Raw genomic sequence first — 20,521 nt, 5'->3', positions numbered from 1 at the left:
CCTTCAGGTAAATCACTGAAAGTTTTTTGCAGACTTTTGACTTGTGCAACATGGTGTTTTTTGGCTACACTTGCAACTGTTGGTATTACCTTTATTCCATTGACAACTAATCTGGGGCCCCCTGTTTGGAATCATTGGGATCCTGCTGGAAATTGCACAGTGACTAGAGAGGGAGGAGGAGTCGTATCTGGAGGACACACAACTGCAGGGAGAACAGGCAAAGAGGAAACTGTGGCTCAGCACTCTTGCCTTGGAGTCAGTAGGTTGTGGGTTCAAGCTCCGCTCCAGAAATTTGAATGCAAAACCTAGATTGATGCTCCAGTGAGGGAATGCTGCGCTGTTGGAGGTGCTGTATTTTGGATAAGATGTTCAATCAAGGCCTCATCTGTCCTTTCAGGTGGATGTAAAACATCCCATGGCACTATTTCAAAGAAGAGCAGGGGAGTTATCCCCCGTGTTCCAGCCAATATTTTGTCCTTCAATCAATATCACAGAAACAGATTATCTGTTTGTTATCACATTGTTGGTTGTGGGAATTTGCTGTGTGTGAATTGGCTGCTGCATTTCCTGCATTGCAACAGTGACTAGATTTCAAAAGTACATCATTGGTTGTAAAGCACTTTGGGCTGTCCTGGGATCGCGGAAGATACTATATAAATGACAGTCTTTTTTTTATAACTAGTTCAAATAACTTCCATATCCATGGGAACGTACTTAGCAGTCAGTCTTAATGCAAATGGTAGGAAAGGAAATGGGTATGCAGAGCCCTTCTCTGAAAAGTCAGATTTTCCTCTCACTAGACTCAACAAAGAGGGTAGTACAGAGCGAAATCTGACCATGTTAATCTGAGAACCCTGTAGACACAAGTTCTATCTATGTACAGAATTTTCCTGCATCCGAGGTTCAAACTCATTATGGGCAAGGAAAGGGCCGATGCACTTTGACATCAACCTTAAGAGTAAACCAAAGTAACAAATCAAGAAGAGCTTGTTGACAATATTTTTGTGAACAGGACCAAAATTTGTATTGCACATACAGGGCTGGATTTTGTGCTGGAAGCAAGGTTCTCAGCACTGGGCTGAAAAGGCGGGGGAACCCCACCTGTGCCTTTTCGTGATCTCCTGGAACGATCCTTTGGTCTTTTTAAATCGAAGTTCCAGGAGCTGGAACCCCCGTCCCTTTAAAGATAGGGATCCCGCCTCCAAGAGCTGCCAGCCAATCACAATGCCAGCAGCTCAGCAGGATCGGCAGTGCCACCAGGAGCGGTGACCACTGGCAGTATAGCAGAGGCCTTGGACCAGCCCCAGCACTGGAACCCTGGACCAGAGGTACAAGAGGTGGGGTTTCTGGGGCCAGTCCAGAAGGCTCCGGTGAGGGGGGGTGGGGTTGGTAATGCAGTCCAGGGGGAGGGGGTCGTGGTGGCGGGAGAGGGGGGGCCCTCCGTGAGCCAAAAATTGGAGGGACCCCCCCTGCAAGCCCACAAAGAGGGCTCCTTGTGTTGCAAGGCATCCTCCCCGCACAGTGGAGTCACCCCCCCCGCCGCTGGCAAGATCCCAGCAGGGGTGGGAAAGAGGTCTTTAATTGGCCATTAATAGGCCACTTAAGGACCTCAATTGGCCTCTGGGCAGGAAAGCCGTCATCAGCCTATCCCATCTCTGGGAAGATCGCTTAGCGACGGAGAGGTGACAGGCCCTCTGCCCCCCACCACCACCACCCCCCCGCCACCTGTCGCAATACTCCTTGCCCGCACTTAGCATGCCTTCGGCAAACTGCAGATGTCTTGCTGCATCTCAGCGGCTCTGGGTCACTGTAATATTGGATGGCTGAAAGACCTGCCAAGCCAACGGGAAGGTAAGTCTGGGGGAGGAAGGGGGAAATCAAGAGGAAGAGTAGCCCTGGAAGGCAGTGGCCCACATATTCATGTGGAACCTGGGGGAGCATTCCTTTTTGGTGCCTCTACTGCAGAGCTGTACACTAAAACTAAGCAGAGTGTCCACAGTGCATGCTCCACCTAGTTGTCTGTCAAAATTGAAATCGGGGTCCTGCATACATCATAGAATCCCGATTTACATATTAAAATGGCCCACCATGTGAAACAGGCAGGCACTCTGGCCACCCAATGGAAGGACCATTGAAGGATGGCACTTGGAATGACGGCATAAACAGGGATGGATCAGCTATTTTTGGGCCATTTCTGCATCATTTACTCTGCCCAAGTTAAAATGTTCTACATTTTGTTATAGACAGGTTTGTATCAAAAACAATTCCCTTATAAGGCTATAAAATAATGCTGAAATTTTATTTTATGTTTCCTGATGAAATTAAATGGGGAAAGTATCGCAACAGGTGGCGGGAGGGGTGGGGGCAGAGGGCCCGTCACCTCTCCATCGCTAAGTGATCTTCCCGGGGTGGGATAGGCTGATGATGGCCTTCCTGTCCTGAGGCCAATTGAGGTCCTTAAGTGATCAGTAAAGGTAGAAACAGAGCACCACTAAGTGGATGAAATGAAAAATGTAATCAATACGGCACAATAAAATTAATTAATATATACCTCACATAGAAAGCCAGAATAACCTGCCAGTAAAAATTTGCTTGCATGTTTAATTGCAGGAAGACCAAGCAAACCGGAGCTACATTGTGTTGTGCCAAAGTTGTAGAGCACATATCTGTTGCTGTGATTCCCTGATATAGATACTGAAGTTTAGGGGTCAATCTCTCCATTGTCAGAAAGTGCCAAAAGATAGCATCCACTGTCATATCAGGCTGCTCTTTTTCATCATCGAGCAGATAGCTTTCCAGTAGTGTTGACAGAGGCTGACTTCATACCCCTTTTGCAATGGCTTGATGCATGACATTTTGATTCCTCAACTTTCATCATATAAAATGTATCATGTAAATCATATACATTAAACATATAAAATTCGGTCCTTTGAATGCAAAAGTTCAGATGTAGAGCTAACCATCACATAGTGTACATGACTTTTAGATCATTGCATTTGTCTACATAATTCCTAATAGCACCATGATCCAATTTCTTGGATCTTTCTATGGTCTTAGAAATGTCGTCATAAATTGACTTTGATAACAGTTGCTTCCAGCTGATATAGATACTAAAGCAACAGCAAGGAAACTCCTACATATGATGCTAAAATCAGAACAATATTAAAAAGTATACATTATATAAATTAAAAAAGTATAGAACAGAATTGTGGGTTATAATACATTTGCTCACAAAATTAGAAAAGTATAATTGACCCATAGGGATGCAATATGGGGAGAAGCATACTGTGAACTGCAAATTATTGGGATGTTACACACAAAACAATAGGTCTTAATGTAATTTGACTTCATGTGAATAATATAATTCTTGAATATAAAATAAAGCTCACCATCTTGTCCTTGTCCAAGACCTTGATGAGATTTCATTTAGAATACTACATCTGGTTTTGGTCCCTTCATTATGCTGAGTAATATAGATGGTTCAGAGGACGACCACAAGAATGATTCCCAGATTTAAAAACCTGAGTCCTCAGAGAAACTTAAAAAGCTGCATGTATTCACTTTAGACATGCTTAGAATTAAGAGTAATTTGATAGAGGTATCAATTATTTCAATTTAATAGATTGGAGAAGACCAGGAATCATGTGTGTAAGTTACATGAGTAGGACCATGTTAGATGCTCGCAGTTGTTCGTTTCATATAGGATAGTAGACCTTTGGAAGAAGTTGTTGCTGCATTCCGGAAAGCCAGTTGGTGAAGGATAGTACTGGAGCCAATCTTTACTCAGTCTTACATTTATTTACAGAGTGCAACATAAAAAGCGTACACCTCCTAACTCAACTACACCGCAGTTTCAATAAATGTCTCTTTATATGTGCTCAAGTGAATCCCAGTTAATGCCTACCACCTGCAAACAGTTAAACACAACTAGTATAGAATTACTATTAACAGCTTGTGCAGTGAGTGCTGACTCTCTGAACACCTTCAAAAGAGAGCTGGAGTTCCTGGTCCAGAAGCAGTGATCACATTTTTTAAAAGGTAGATGAAATACAAGCCATATAAGCATGGTCATTGTGGTCTTCTGGACTTGTTATGGTTGCATAAAGGGGTTGGAGAAAATTTTCCAGATTTTTTTCGCCTAATTGGCCTTGGATGTTTGTCTTTCTTTTGCCCCTTCCAGGAGATTACGTGGCTGCTGGTGGATAGAGGGTGTCTAATCATGCTACTTCACGTATTACAGTTGTGGGGTGCAGGCAGGATGGTCTTTTCTTGCCCAGTATTTTCATTGGTTTGATAGTGATGTTAGCCTGTGCCATTGTGGTATAAATTTTTTAATATTTATCTTCTATATTAAACATCAATAATGTATAAGTTACTGTAAATTCTTATCTCGAATGTAAAAGATAGGACTGATGGGCAAGCATTAGAACCAAGGTAAGTGTGATCTTGTGAGCTGACAGATGGAGAAGGAGAGCAATCATAGTGGGCAGCAGCTGACAGAACCCATCAATGACACCAGTAAAGCACAAACAGTCTTGCAATGTGATTGCTGCGCTACCCTGAGGAGACACTGGAGTAGACTTTCAACTTGCCACCTGGGTATAAAATTGGCCAACTGGATGTTCAACATCCAGTTGGCCAATTTTATACCCAGGTGGCAAGTTGAAAATCTACCCCAGTGTTATTCAGCAAAAAGAAAAATGTTTCTACTTTTCTCCTTTTTGCTGGGTATGATTACACAACCCTGCTGCCCTCCAGCATCCCATCAATTCTTCACAATCCTTCCTCTCTCGACTTCCACACTTCTGTAGATGTTGCTGTTAATCAATTAGGAATGAGTAACCTGGCTAACTTTGCCTTTCTCTAGTCCATTGTAGTGCTGCCAATACTGAGATCAGTTAACTAAGCTTAGCCTGAGGACATTCCTAACTCAGTACTGCATTAGATTTACCCACTGAGCCATTGGTACTTGTTGCAAAATGTATCCTCGCAGTTGCAGCATCATTTGTTGTTCTTGTATCACAGCTGTGAAAAGGACAAAGGATTTGCACATTGGTGCATTCAGTATGCTGGATTCAGGTTGCTGTGATCAAACAAAAATCCACTCCAGGTTTACTACAGTATTCCAGTTCATAAACATACGTGCTTGAAAGAAATATTCAAAGCCTGGGCAAAAAGATCAAGTAAAAGATGTAATAAATTTCTTAGACAAGGGTATTAAGTGTCACGGAACCAAACCAGGTAGACAGAGTTATGATGCAGATCAGCCATGATCTAATTGAAAGGTAGAACAGGGTGGAGGGGCTGAATGGCCTTACTCTTGTTCCTATATTCCTAATTCTGAAAGAGCTGCTATAGCATTTGTTGTGCCAACTATGAGTTTAGCAGTGAAGAGCTAATTACAGCCAGTGAAATGTAAATACGATAGGACCTTGGGCTATCTGTGGAATTTAATCTACAAGAGCCCCAACTTGTTTATTTAAATCCAGCAAAATGGATTTTGAGATGTATACATTTTTCCCATAATATAAATCAGTGTAACTACATACATTGTTAAGTCTGCTATAATAGCACAGAGTATGATTTCACAGACTATTATAGTCGCCATTCCAATGAGTAACAAAATACTTGGCTATAAGTTATAATGTCAGTGCTGCATTAGGGAAATCTAACTATAGCCACAACATTTGTCCGTGACTGCTGTTGCTATCGGTGATATGCTGTGGGATGCCAGTTCAAAAGTGATAATTGCTGTTGTTGTAGAACAGTGAGAACACTATGTACACAATTTATTCCTGTTAAACAAAAATAACATGAATATTAGGCTACTGTGGGAGGACTAATAAAGGATTCAGTTCTGCTCCTGGTTATCAGACCAAGTGAAGTTCTGTGTCAGTATTCCATTATAGCAGAATGCAGAAATGACAAAGTCATTTCTGTTTTTCTGCAAAATTTGTCCCACTTAATCTAATAGAACCTGTTCAGGGTAATTACATTTCCCTTGCTGAATTAACTCTGTATTTTAAAATCCTGTTAGCTTGAATCACCTATTATGCACCAAGGTCTGAAGTTAATTCCTTTTGTCATGATACAACAAGCAAACAGCTTCCCAGAACAGAAGAATATTTTATTTGAGGTCAAGCAAAAGATTGCTATTTCATTTCCTCTTCCATTGGTGCTTTCAGCTGGCCATAGAGGGACTGGTACAATATGATCCATATGTTTGTGGTAATTTGAGCATCAGCAACACTATCTCACTCAAAATTCAGCAACAGATGAGTTTCAGTCAGAGGCTGCTGAATAGGCTAACTTAGTGATAACGCAGTGTTTATCTCTCATATTTAAAGTTCAGAACAGGATAAGAGTTTTGTGCCTTTATAAAATCAAATTTTATTTGCTAGGTAACGATTACAAACTTTGGGCCTGCCTTAGATTATAGGAGGGAATTTGTTGTAAACTTATACTACTGGAATGCCACATCTATATCATTAGCTCCGTTTTCAACAACAACTTGTATTTATATAGTGCTTTTAACTTAGTAAAACATCCTAAGGCGCCACACGGGAACAGTATCAAATAAAATTTGACACCGAGCCACATAAGGAGATTTTAGGGTAGATGACCAAAAGCTTGGTCAAAGAAGTAGATTTTAAGGAACATCTTAAGAAGGGGAGAGAGATAGAGAGGTGGAGAGTTTTAGCGAGGGAATTTGAGAGATTAGGGCACAGCTACCAATGGTGGAGCGATTAAAATCAGGGATGCTCAAGAGGCCAGAATTGGGGGACCATAGGTTCCTCGAAGGGTTGTAGGACTAGAGGAGATTACAGAGAAGAGGAGGGGCGAGGCCATGGAGGGATTTGAAAACAAGGATGAGAATTTTAAAATCAAGTTGCTGCTTGACCTGGAGCCAATGTAGGTCCACGAGCACAGGGGTGACAGATGAACAAGACTTGGTGCAAGTTAGGACTCAGGCAGCAGAGTTTTGGATGACCTCAAGTTTACAAAGGATAGAAAGTGGGAGTCCAGCCAGGAGTGCTTTGGAATAGTCACGTCTAGAGATAACAAAGGCATGAATGAAGGTTTCAGGAGCAGATGAACCGGGCAGGGGCTGAGTCAGGGATGTTACTGAGTTGGAAATATGCGGTCTTGTTGATAATACAGATATGTGGTCAGAAGCTCCTCTTGGGGTAAAGGATGACACCAAGGTTGCAAACAGTCTGGGTCAGCCTCATACAGTGGCCAGGTAGAGGGATGGAGTGGGTAGCTAGGGAACAGAGTTTGTAGCGGAGACCAAAGACAAAGGCTTCCGTCTTCCCAATATTTAGTTGGAGGAAATTACTGTGCATGCAGTACTAGATGTTGCACAAGCAGTCTGACAATTTAGACACAGTGGAGGAGTTGAGAGAAATGGTGGTGAGGTAGAGCTGAGTGTCATCAGTGTTATGACATGACCGCTCAAGACAAAGCCCCCAATCAAAGTATATGATTCTGATTGCGGTGGGAGCAACACACTGTCAATTCAGTCCCGTCACTCCACAGGTCGATAACATATAGCTTTAAGCTTTCCCAAATCACAGAAAGCCACAGCCGAATTGAACAATCTAATAACCCCCGAAAGAGGTGAACCAAACCAGGTATCTTTAGATATTAACAAATTAACTGTTTATTAGCAAAACTAAAAAAAATGTAAACACTACTAAGATAAACCAATATCTAAAAATAGAAATAACAGTAAAGTCCTTGCAGATTTACACTTCCTGACAAATAGTCCTCTGATTCAAAGTCCACTCACAATCTTCCAGGGTCCGATGAGGAAAGGAAATCAGTTCTTCAACGATAGGCCATTCGGTAATTCAGTTCAATATTTGAAGCTTCAAGCTCTTCTTTCCAGCGATGACCACAGCAGATCAACAATTCGCAACCACTTTCAAAAGAATCAATCTGGCTTAACTTTTAGAATTTTGAGAGGTAAAAAATAAATAGGATTAAATAGACTTAGAGAGCTCTCCTATTTCCTTCAGTACATGCTGGCAGAACAGTCTGTGTCTCAAACTGTCTCTCAACTCTCTCTGCAAAGCCAGTTTTTTTTTTCAGTTAATTCCTGTTCTCTATCTCTGAATGGTTGTATCCAGGGCAACCAAGATGCACTTTCCGGTAACTCCTGAAGCTGGCTTGTTCTCCCTCTCTGTATGGTTGTATCCAGGGCAACCAAGATGCACTTTCACTTGGTAACTTCTGAGGCTTGCTGCCTTAAAGAAGTACTGATCTCTTACAGCCTTAAAGACAAACCACATATTTCCCCCCCAAAAAACAGGATCATGACATCAGCATAATGTGAAAACTAACGCTATGCTTTCAGATTATGTCACCAACGGACAGAATGTAGGTGAGAAATAGGAGAGGGCCAAGATAGATCCTTGAGGGCACCAGAGGGAACAGTGTGGGAGCAGGAAGAGAAGCCATTGCAAGTGATTCTCTGTCTACGATTAAATAATTAAGAATAGAACCAGGTGTGTGTAGTCCCACCAAGTTGGATGATGGTGAAGAGGCACTGGAGGAGGATGGTGTGGTCATAGAATCATAGAATGGTTACAGCACAGAAGGAGGTCATTCGGCCCATGATGTTCATGCAGGCTCTCTGCAAGACCAACTTAGCTGGTCCCACTCCCCAGCCTTTCCCCGTAGCCCTGCAAATTTTTGCTCTTCAGATAATTGTTCAATTCTCTTTTGAAGGCCTCGATTGAATCTGCCTCCACCACAGTCTCAGGCAGAGCAGAGTGATCCTAATCACTCACTGTGTATAAAACCTTTTCCTCATGTTGCCTCTGGTTCTTTTGCCAATCACCTTAAGTCGGTGTCCTCTGATTCTGGATCCTTTGGCCAATGGGAACAGTTTCTTTCTACTCTGGCCTGACCCCTCATGATTTTGAACACCTCTATCAAATCTCCTCTTAACCTTCTCTTCTCCCAGTAGAACAGGGCCAGCTTCTCCAACCTATCCATGTAACTGAAGTTCCTCATGTCTGGAACCATGCTCATGAATCTTTTCTGCAACCTCTCTAATGCCTTAACATCCTTCCTAAAATGTGGTACCCAGAACTGTACACAATACACCAGTTGAGGCCAAACCAGTGTTTTATACAGGTTTATCATAACTTCCTTGTTCTTGTACTCTATGCCCCTATTTATAAATCCCAGGATCCCATATGCTTTATTAACCGCTTTCTCAACCTGCCCTGCAACCTTCAATGATTTGTGCACAGATACCCCCAGGTCATTTTGTCCCTGCATCCCCTTTAGAATTGTACCATTAATTTATATTGCCTCTCCTTGTTTTTCCTACCAAAATGTATCATTTCACACTGTTCTGCATTAAATTTCATCTGACACTTGTCCACCCATTTCACCAGCCTCTTGAAGTTTATCACTATCCTCCTCACAGTTCACAATACTTCCAAGTTTTGTGTCATCCATAAATTTTTAAATTGTACCCGGTACACCCAAGTCTATGTCATTAATTTATATCAAGAACTGCAGAAGTCCTAGCGCTGCCCCCTGGGGAACCCAACTATATACCTTCCTCCAGTCTGAAAAACAACCGTTCACCACTACTCTCAGTTTCCCGTCACTTAGCCAATTTTGTATCCATGCTGCTACTGTCTCTTTTATTTCATGGGCTCTAACTTTGCTGACAAACCTGTTATGTGACACTTTATCAAATGCCATTTGGAAGTCCATGTACACCATATCAACTGCGTTACCTTTATCAACGCTATCAAAAAACTCAAGCGAGTTAGTTAAACACAATCTGCCCTTAACAAATCCATGCTGGCATTCCTTATTGAATCCACATTTGTCCAAGTAACTGTTAATTTTGTCCCAAATTATCATTTCTAAAAGCTTTCCCACCACCAAGGTTAAACTGATTGGCCTGTAGTTGCTGGGTTTATCCTTACACCCTTTTTTAAACAACGGTGTAGCATTTGCAGTTCTCCAGACCTCTGGCACCAACCCGTATCTAAGGAGTATTGGAAAATTATGGCCAGTGCCTCCACAATTTCCACCCTTACTGCTCTCAGTATCCTTGGATGCATCTCATCCAGTCCTGTCATAGTCACATAGGATGCCATTTGTGATAAGAGCCGTTTTGGTACTGTGGCAGGGTCAGAAACCTGATTGGAGGGATTGTGGAGGGATTTTAACATGGAGTCCTGGGAAAGATAGCACAAATTTGGGATGCTGCATCATGTTGAAGAACTTTGGAGACGAAAGGGAAGTTGGCAATGGAGTGGTAATTTGCAAGGATAGAAAAGTCAAGTGTTAATTTTTTCGAGGAGAGGGGTGATGATGGCAGATTTGACATTGAGGCGGACAGCACCCGAGAAGAGAGAATAGGTAACAATATCAACTAACATGGGAGCCAGGAAGGAAAGATGGGTGGTCACCAATTTAGTGAGAATAGGTTTTCCAGCGCAAAAGTCCAAGGTAATTTATGACGTCGTTACAACCAGGTGATAAAGGTATCTAGGGGTCCCTCTCAGCCTTCACCTGGTCTTACTGTAACAGGGTTTAATTTTTAAACACACCATGTTTTGAGCTCCCCCTTGGTGAATCCTTATTCACTACTTACCAATTATAAGGCAAAGAAATGAGCACAAACAGGCTTTCTTAGGTTTAAAGAAGAAAGGTGACATTTATTAAAACTTAAATTTAAACTCTAATTCAGTTAATGCCTACAGATACACGACGCGTCCACGCTAGCATGCATACACGATACACACATGCAGGTCGGGACAGAAAAGAGCAGAAGAAAAGATAAAGTGGAAAGGTTTGAGGCAATATCTGAAGAATTTGTTACAATTCTTCAAGCTCACTGTAGAGTCTTTTTGTAGGTTGATCTTGTTTTTCATTGGAGCGCAGTATTCTCCTTAAAGCTTGTTCACTATAGGAGGCTTTTCTTTCTCTTGGGGTTCATGTGTCTCCAATGGATTCTGAAGCTGGTGAGAAAGAGATGGGAGCAGACAGGAGAGAGATGTTCTCAGTCCAGGAGCAAAGAGCTTTCTGAGTTCAAATTCTCTGTGGTGAGTTCAAAAAACCTGCAACAGCCAGTCAGTCATGTGACCAGCTGGCCTAATCAGTCCTGTCCCTTGTGGATTGTCTTGTCCTAGCAAACCCTGGAATGTTTCCTCTACACACAAGACCTGGTGATCAAAGGTCCATTGTGGGTTAAATCGGAGCAGAGAATAGTCCCTTTGTCCTTTCAAGTTTTCAAGTACCATCTGTCAATATGCAAAGATGTCTTTCCAGCCAGTCATAGAGTTATACAGCACAGAAACAGGCCCTTCGGCCCATCGTGTCTGTGCCGGCCATCAAGCACCTATCTATTCTAATCCATTTTCCAGCACTTGACCCATGGTCTTGTATGCTGTGGTGTTTCAAGTGCTCATCTAGAATTTTCCTCAAATCCCCTCTAAACCTCCTGCCCCTTACCTTAAATCTATGCCCCCTGGTTATTGACCCCTCCGCTAAGGGAAATAGTTTCTTCCTATCTATCCTATCACTGCCCCTCATAATTTTTTATACCTCAATCAGGGCCCCCCTCAGCCTTCTCTGCCCTAAGGAAAACAACCCTAGCCTATCCAGTCTCTCTTCATAGCTGAAATGCTCCAGCCCAGGCAACATCTTGATGAATCTCCTCTGCACCCTCTCCAGTGCAATCAGATCCTTCCTATGGTGTGGTGACCAGAACTGTACACAGTACTCCAGCTGTGGTCCAACTAGCATTTTATACAGCTCCATCATAACCTCTCTGCTCTTGTATTCTATGCCTCGGCTAATAAAGGCACGTATCCCACATGCCTTCCTAACCACCTTATCTACCTGTACTGCTACCTTCAGTGATCTATGGACAAGTACACCAAGGTCCCTCTGACTCTCTGTACTTCCTAGGGTCCTACCATCCATTGTATATTCCCTTGCCTTGTTAGTCCTCCCAAAATGAATCATCTCACACTTCTCAGGATTAAATTCCATTTGCCACTACTCTGCCCATCTTACCAGCCCATCTATATCGTCCTGTAATCTAAGGCTTTCCTCCTCACTATTTACAACACTACCAATTTTCATGTCATCTGCGAACTTACTGATCATACCTCTTATATTCACATCTAAATCATTAATGTACACTACAAACAGCAAGGGTCCCAGCACTGCTCCCTGCAGTACACCACTGGTCACAGGCTTCCACTCGCAAAAACAACCCTCGACCATCACCCTTTGCCTCCTGCCACTAAGCCAATTTTGGATCCAATTTGCCAAATTGCCCTGGATCCCATGGCTCTTACCTTCTTAACCAATCTCCCATGCAGGACCTTATCAAAAACCTTACTGAAGTCCATTTAGACTACATCAACTGCTTTACCCTCATCTACACATCTCGTTACTGCCTCGAAAAATTTAATCAAATTTGTTAGACATGATCTCCCCCTGACAAAGCCATGCTGACTATCCTTGATTAATCCCTGCCTCTCCAAGTGGAAATTAATCCTGTCTCTCAGTCTGGCAGCCCTTGAAATAGGCCTTCTATTTTTCCCAGCAACAATTTGATATTTAATGACCATGTGGCAAAATTAATATGCCTCATTCTTGGCAGGTGGGGGCCTGCATGACAACGTGAGTTAAGCCACTATTCACACTCCAACACTCCATCAAAACCTTTGCCAAAACAGAGAGGAGTTGATTTGCACAGCTTCGCCCTCATTCAAGACAAGATAATCGGACATTTCCTGGATTTATGAACCTTTTCCAGCTTAGACTGCTTCAGTTCGCTTAGACTGAAAAATCTTGTTGGATGAAAGGCCTTAATAACCTGATGTGAACTGTTTTATGGTTCTTGCATGATTCTCAGCCCGGGAGGACCCTTAAATGGCTTCCTATGTGACTGTGACAAAGGTAAACTTTCCCTCCTCGTCCTTCTTGACCTGCTGCAGCCTTTGACACAGTTGTGCACACCATCCCCCACCAATGCCTCTCCACTGTCATCCAACTGGATGGGACTGTTCTCACCTGGTTCCATTCTTGATGACACCATTCCACATCACAAACAATGCAGCAGAGGAAAGGTCCACTGGGTTGCTGAAAGCTCATGCCATGTGCTTGAAAAGGGGAGGTTCCTAAATATAGTCCAATAAAGTGGCAAAGATTGTAGCCATGTGTTGCACACTGTACAATTTCATCTTGTGGGCAGGGCTTAGCATGAACTTGGCAGACGAGAAGCCAGTGAAACTGGAGGGTCCTAATCACCTGTTCTCTGTTTAGCTTTTGCAACTGTACACTGCCATTCAAGGAAGGAGGAAGAGGGAAAAAAGGAAACCACAGGATGGATAGCCTGATATCAGTTGTCAGAAAAATGCTGGAATCCATTATCAAGGAAATGGCAACAGGGGACTTAGAAAATCATGATGATTACGCAGAGTCAATATGGTTTTATGAAAAGGAAATTTATTTTGAGGATGTAGCTATCATGGTAGATAATGGGGAGCCAGTGAATATGGTGTATTCAGATTTTGATTTGATAAGGTGTCACACTAAAGGTTGCTTCACATGATAAAGGTTCATAGGGTTGGGGTAATATATTAGCATGGATAGAGGATCGGTTAAAGGACAGAAAACAGAGAGTAGGAATAAAGGGGTCATTTTCAGGTTGGTTGGCTGATTAATTGAGGTGCCGCAAGGATCAGTGCTGGGGCCTCAGTTATTTATAGTCTGTTAATGACTTAGATGAAGGGACCAAGTTTGCTGATGATAGAAAGCTAGATGGGAACTTCAGCTGTGAGGAAGAGGAAAAGAGGCTGCAAAGGGATACAGGTTAAGTGAGCAGGCAAGAACATAGAACAGTACAGCACAGTACAGGCCCTTCGGCCCACGATGTTGTGACGAACCTTTAACCTACTCTAAGATCAAACTAACTACCTACCCTTCATTCTACTATCATCCATGTACCTATCCAAGAGTCGCTTAAATGCCCCGAATGTATCTGCTTCTACTACCACCGCTGGCAGCGCATTCCACGCACCCACCACTCTCTGTGTAAAGAACCTACCTCTGACATCTCCCCGAAACCTTCCTCCAATCACCTTAAAATTATGCCCCTTGGTGATAGCCCTTTCCACCCTGGGAAAAAGTCTCTGACTATCCACTCTATCTATGCCTCTCATCATCTTGTACCCCTCTATCAAGTCACCTCTCATCCTTCTTCGCTCTAATGAGAAAAGCCCTAGCTCCCTCAATCTTTCTTCGTAGGACATGCCCTCCAGTCCAGGCAGCATCCTGGTATATCTCCTCTGCACCCTCTCTAAAGCTTCCAGATCCTTCCTATAATGAGGCGACCAGAACTGAACACAATATTCCAAGTGTGGTCGAACCAGGGCCTTATAGAGCTGCAGCATAACCTCGCGGCTCTTAAACTCAATCCCCCTGTTAATGAAAGCCAGCACACCATACGCCTTCTTAACAACCCTATCAACTTGGGTGGCAACTTTGAGCGATCTATGGACATGGACCCCAAGATCCCTCTGTTCCTCCACACTACCAAGAATCTTGTCTTTAAGCCTGTATTCCGCATTCAAATTCGACCTTCCAAAATGAATCATTTCACACTTTTCCAGGTTGAACTCCATCTGCCACTTCTCAGCCCAGCTCTGCATCCTGTCAATGTCCCGTTGCAACCTACAACAGCCTTCCACACTATCCACAACTCCAGCAACCTTCGTGTCATCGGCAAACTTGCTAACCCAGCCTTCCACTTCCTCATCCAAGTCATTTATAAAAATCACAAAGAGCAGAGGTCCCAGAACAGATCCTTGTGGAACACCACTGGTCACGGTGGCAGATGGAGTATAACGTGGAGAAAGTGAGGTTATTCACTTTGGTAGGAAGAATACAGCAACAGAATATTTTTTAAATGGTGACAAACTATTAAATGTTGGTGTTCAGAGATTTGGGTATCCTTGTACAGGAAACACAAAGTTAATATGCAGGTACAGCAAGCAATTAGGAAGGCAAATGGTATGTTGGCCTTTTTTGCAAATGGTTGGATACAGAGTAAGGAAGTTTCACTGCAATTGTACAGAGCTTTGGTGAGACCACACCTGGAGTACTATGTACATTGTTGGTCTCCTTAAATAAGGAAGGATATATTTGCCTTAGATGGGGCTCAATGAAGGTTCACTAGATTCATTTCTGGGATGAGAGGGTATTAGGAGAGATTGAATAGAATTGGTCTATAATGAGAGGTGATTGCACTGAAACATACAAGATTTTGAGAGGCTGTTCCCTCTGGAGAGTTTAGAACTGGGGGGCAGTGTTTCAAGATCAGGAATTGATCACTTAGGACTGAGATGAGGAGAAATTTCTTCACGCAGAGGGTTATGAATCTTTGGAGTTCTTTAGCCAGAGGGCTGGAGATGCTCAGTGTTTGAGTATATTCAAAGTTGAGGTCCATAGATTTTTGGACTCTTAAGGGATACGGGGATCAGGTGGGAAAGTCGAGTTGAGATCGAAGATCAGCCCTGATCTTATTGAATGGTGAAGCAGGCTCGAGCGGCCGAATGGCCTACTCCTGCTCCTATTTTATATCTTCTTAAACATGAGAGCAGTGGGGATTGAGGCACAGTGCTGCTCAAAATTCTTTCAACAGTATATTATTTTCCTTGTTGTGGCATGTATAATTTACATAACCCAGCCATGTATCGTTATATTTGCATCCTTATTACATTTCTCAGTAAGAGTTCATCTTAACTGCTATTATTTTTTTTTGGTACATCCTTTGCTGCTAATTTACAGTTATACTTGCGTGCCTTTGTGCTCTTACTTTAAGTTGTGCAGCTTCTTTTTGGAATTCTCCCCAGCTTCTTCTGAGTCACTGCCATAATGTTTACTCTGTTCGTGACATGTGGTGAATTTTAACGTTCAGACCATTCGCGGTGGGGAAGGCCAGCAGCGGGTCAGGAACCAGCAAGTTCGAGGAGTGGGTTTTCAACGGCTCTTTAACTGAGCTACGGTATTACCATCTCACTCCAGGTTTCGCGACCAATTAGAGTGTGCTGGCGTGATCACGACCCAAACCTGACTTTTGCAGCCTTGGTATTTAAAGGGACCCCAGCAGGGACAGAATGGAACCATTCTACAACTGGCAAGTGAGGGATGACAACCCGAGTGATGGAGTCTCAATGAGGGAAGGCTGCCCCATGGCTCTTTGAGCCATCCCTGGACATCATGCTGTAGGCTATAATGGTCTGTAGAGACATTTTGTTCCCAGCAGACGGGAGGAAGAAGCCTGCCTCAGAAACCAAGCAGGCATGACTGGAAGTGGCCGAGGAGATCAGCGGCAGAAATGCTCCCAGTGAGGAAGACGTTCAATGACCTCATCACAGCAGGAAAGGTAAGTGGCATTCCACGTTCAAGTGCCAACTCCCTCACTCTGACCTCCCCAGCTTTCTGCACAGCACTCCTCAGACCAACATACCTTGCAGAAGCACCTCCTCATACCCCCATCTGACCAGCCACCACTGACATGCACTCTCATCATATTGCCATCTCACACTCTTCCCTCATGGTCACCTTCCACAAGTGTTGTCATTCCATCCTCTCAACAAATTCCATATCTCACGCTCATAACTTTTCTTTCTCTCCTTGCAGAAGAAATAGCAGAACACCAGGGAGAGGCAGATAATTGGGGCATGCCCTCCAGACCACTGTGGAGGAGGACACACTGGAGATCAGCAGAGCCTCAGTTTGCATGGCCATTGGCAATGGAGAGATGTGGATCTCCAAGGTACCTGGATAAAATTAGATATCACACAGCCACATGACATTCAACACCCACTCATGTTGACTTGATGTCAGCAGGCAATGAGAAGTGATGATCTGTACAATTAGGCCTGTCACAGCAAGTATCACGCAGGAGCTGGTGCCAGAGGAGGATGATGACTCCTCAGAGGAGGTCATGCACTCTGAGGAAGCACTGTCACACGACTGATACATTCCACCAGCTCAGAAAAACACACCTCAATGGGGTCTCGAGGGCAAGTGACTGGGATATCACATGATGAGCCACATACCACAAGTGAGCAGGAGCAGGTGTTGGAGACAGAGACAGCAGTGAAGAGTCCCCATCAGAGGGCAGAGGATCCTCCAAGCTCCATTCAGCTGAATGCAGATACTGAGCCCCAGGGGTCATCCCCACAGAGGATTATTCTGGAGCAGCAGCAGAAAATGTGTTAGGATCTAGCAGCATTTCTAGAGGTAGTGTACACTATTGGAGAGAGATTAGAGCAGCCTGCTTCTAGCTCTGCTGATGCCACCGGGGTTGCACCATAATAGAAAACGATAAAGACTGTATAGTATTGCAATATTTATGCACCATAAATTTTATTTCAAAGCTCCATTGTTCAGTCATCTCCGTGTTGCCTGTCGCCTGCCAAGTGGTCTTGAGGAAAATGGTATGACCAGAATAAGAGATGAGCAATGGGTGTCAGTGAGAGGGATGGATTGTTGACTGTGGGAATACTTGTGCTGGGAGCTGGCAGGTGATTTATTGAGTTCAGAATTGTTGTGCCAGATGGCTGCACTGCCTCAGATTAGCAGGAGGGTGCCTGAATGAGTCCATCTCAGGTATTCCTGGCAGCTAAATGAATAGCTGCACATACCCTGATGCCATCAGGCTCTTCCTCCTGCGGTCCTCTTCTTCCTCCTCCTCCTCCTCCTCCAAAGATGCAGAGTGGTTATCACCTTCCTCCTCCTGCAGTTCCATTCCTCTCTGCAGTGATACGTTGTGCAAGGCACAGCAGACCACTATCATTCTGGACACCCTTGTTAATGCATGCTGAAGAGCACCCTTAGATCTGTCCAGGCACCTGAATCACATCTTCAGCACCCTGATAGCTTATTCAGTGACCACTCTTGTGCTTATTGGCTTCTGATGTCCCTTTCCTGTGCATCAGTGGTGGAGCTCCTCACAGGTGTCACGTCTGTACAGCATGGCCCTTGTCTCCAACAAGCCAACTGCTGACTCTGCTGGGAGGTGCAAATAACTGTAGGAGACTTGACTGGTGCAAAATGTAAGCATCATGGTAGCTTCCAGGGTTATCTGGGTTATGCATACACATGTATGATAATCTTTTAGTGGTTACGTAGCAGATGAGCGTTAATGGAGTGGCATTCCTTTTGATTGATGAAGACAGGTTGCCACATGTGCGCAATATATGATTCCCTGTATCTGGGGGAGTCCAGCCAGACCAGTAACTCGGAGGACCCCACCCATTCTGACTGTCCTCATCAGTAGGAAAGTAGACGCAAGTGGCAGCCCTGGCATCCGTCACCTGGGAGGCCAGCTCCCGGGAGGTTGTTCTGACGGGCAGATTGACAGCATGGACAGGCTATAGACCCCCTTATGGGCCCGACATTGGGGCTCTGACACCTGACAGAAAATTCAGCCCAATGTGACTAATGTCACTCAGATTTTTTTTATGTATAAATGTTACAGTAACTTCAGGCAAGGAGCAGATGTGCAGTTAAATGTGAATATTCAAAAGTTGCTGTCAAAGTTATGCTGCTGTGCTGGTAGCTTTGCTGGAACAGCATTTTTCTGTCTGCCTCACCATGGCAGAACCCTGTTGTGGCACTGTATGCATTTCCATGGGGTGCTGCAATGAACCCACTTCCGGCAGGTGATCGCACAACTGCTGACCTCCTTAGCGATCTCCATCCAGACTTGCTTAGTCAGTCTTCTTGCCATCATTGGGGAAGAGAACCTCTCCCCTTTGCCTTGAAGCCTGGAGGAGAATCTGGAGGGAGGCATCACTAAACCGTGGGGCCACTGTGTATCTTGCCTCTGCCATCCTGTGGGGTCTGCATCGGTGGGGCGGGGGGGGTGGGAGCAGAGTCACTGCAACACCAGTCTCAGCTTTGATGAGCTAGCATCAAATAAGTGCAAGGAAGCAATGCAAGCAGGGCTGGCAGGGCTTTAAATATAGCGCCAGCACCTGTTCCAGAGTCATCTGACTCCATATTTGGCACCTTACATCCCACCTCTGCTGCATGATTGGATGGCTCCCATTATGCAAAATGACCACCTGCCACGTGATTGCATGGGGCGGCCGCCTATGTAACTAGGAGGAGCAGCGCCCATTTCCAGGTCCGCCGTGGGGACCCACAGCAGGCTCACTAAATTCAGCCCCAGATGTGAACTAAACCTGCCACAGATATTTAAGATTTATAATTAGTAGTGTAAATACCTTTATTATGACATGATAGTTGTTAATTACTGCCCATTGACCTCTCTGGCACTGAAACTCAACCATTACAAATGTGGAGTCTCATTCCTTCAGGTTTTAAATTTTTCAGTGAGATTTTAAAACAGTCAAAAATGCATCATTTTCCTTTCTGTCTTTTTTATTTCTCTCTCTCCCTTTCTTAATCCAATCTTTCAACCCCTTTTTCTCTATCTGTACTTGATTCATTGAATTAACCCTTTTTAAAGCACTCACTTCTCAGTCCTTCTGCTGTTTATTTTGAAATCTGTAACTCTCATTGGTTAAGGAGATACCCTGTTGGTTGCCCTGTTAACTCAGGTTCCAGATGCCCTGTTTCCCTCACTGTGCTGTTATCAGCTCACACTTTCAGCAACCTTGTGAGAAAAGTTTTTTTGAGCTGAATGATGCATGGGCAAGTCTGACTAATGGCAGATGCAGTTAGTTGCTCTGCTACTGAAAAACTTGGGTTTTTAAGTTCACAAGATCATTTGTGACTTTCTTTAACAGTGAATTTAATAGCCAGCACAGAGAGTTAAGGGCATAATTCAAACTAAAGCAAGCAAAAAAATACTATCACTCTTCGAAAATAAAATTGCACCAACCACCTCAAATCCACACAGTGGGCTTTAAATGTAGTGTGAGTGTTATACAGCACCCAAAAACCATCTCAGCCTTATGTAACTTGTTACCCATCAAACTATTTCATGGAAAAGGATTCCATAGTATTTTAATACTTAACAGGAGCATCTCGTTATAGTTAAAATTGCAGAGGACACAAAACTTGGAAGTATAGTGAACTGTGAGGAAGATAGTGATAGACTTCAAGAAGACATGGACAGGCTGGTGGAATGGTGGATACATGGTAAATGAAATTTAATGCAGAGAAGTGCAAAGTGATACAATTTTGTTGGAAGAAAGAGGAGAGGCAATATAAAATAAAGGGTGCCATTCAATCGGGGGTGCAAGAACAGAGAGACCTGGGAGTATAGGTCCACAAATCATTGAAGGTAGCAGGACAGGTTGAGAAAGTGGTTAAAAAGTCAAACAGGATTGTGGCTTTATAAATTGAGGCATAGAATACAAAAACAAGGAAGTTATGATGAACCTTCATAAAACATTGGTTCGGCCTCACTTGGAATATGTGTCCAATTTTGAGCACTGGCTTTAGGAAGGATATGAAGGCTTTACAAAGGGTGCAGACAACATTT

The 20,521-nt window shown here is 43.7% G+C and overlaps 1 protein-coding gene across 8 annotated transcripts in view; it reads left to right on the top strand.

The window, feature by feature from the left end:
• Nucleotides 1–20,521, top strand: part of LOC137375621 (myotilin-like) — a 132,552-nt gene that overhangs the window by 92,162 nt on the left and 19,869 nt on the right. The gene's annotated exons all lie outside the window — the stretch shown is intronic.

This window comes from Heterodontus francisci, chromosome 12 (genome assembly GCF_036365525.1).
Source record: "Heterodontus francisci isolate sHetFra1 chromosome 12, sHetFra1.hap1, whole genome shotgun sequence".
Taxonomy (NCBI): Eukaryota; Metazoa; Chordata; class Chondrichthyes; order Heterodontiformes; family Heterodontidae; genus Heterodontus; species Heterodontus francisci.
The sequence above is the reverse complement of the archived record's forward strand: the minus strand, read 5'-3'. Positions and strand labels throughout refer to the sequence as shown.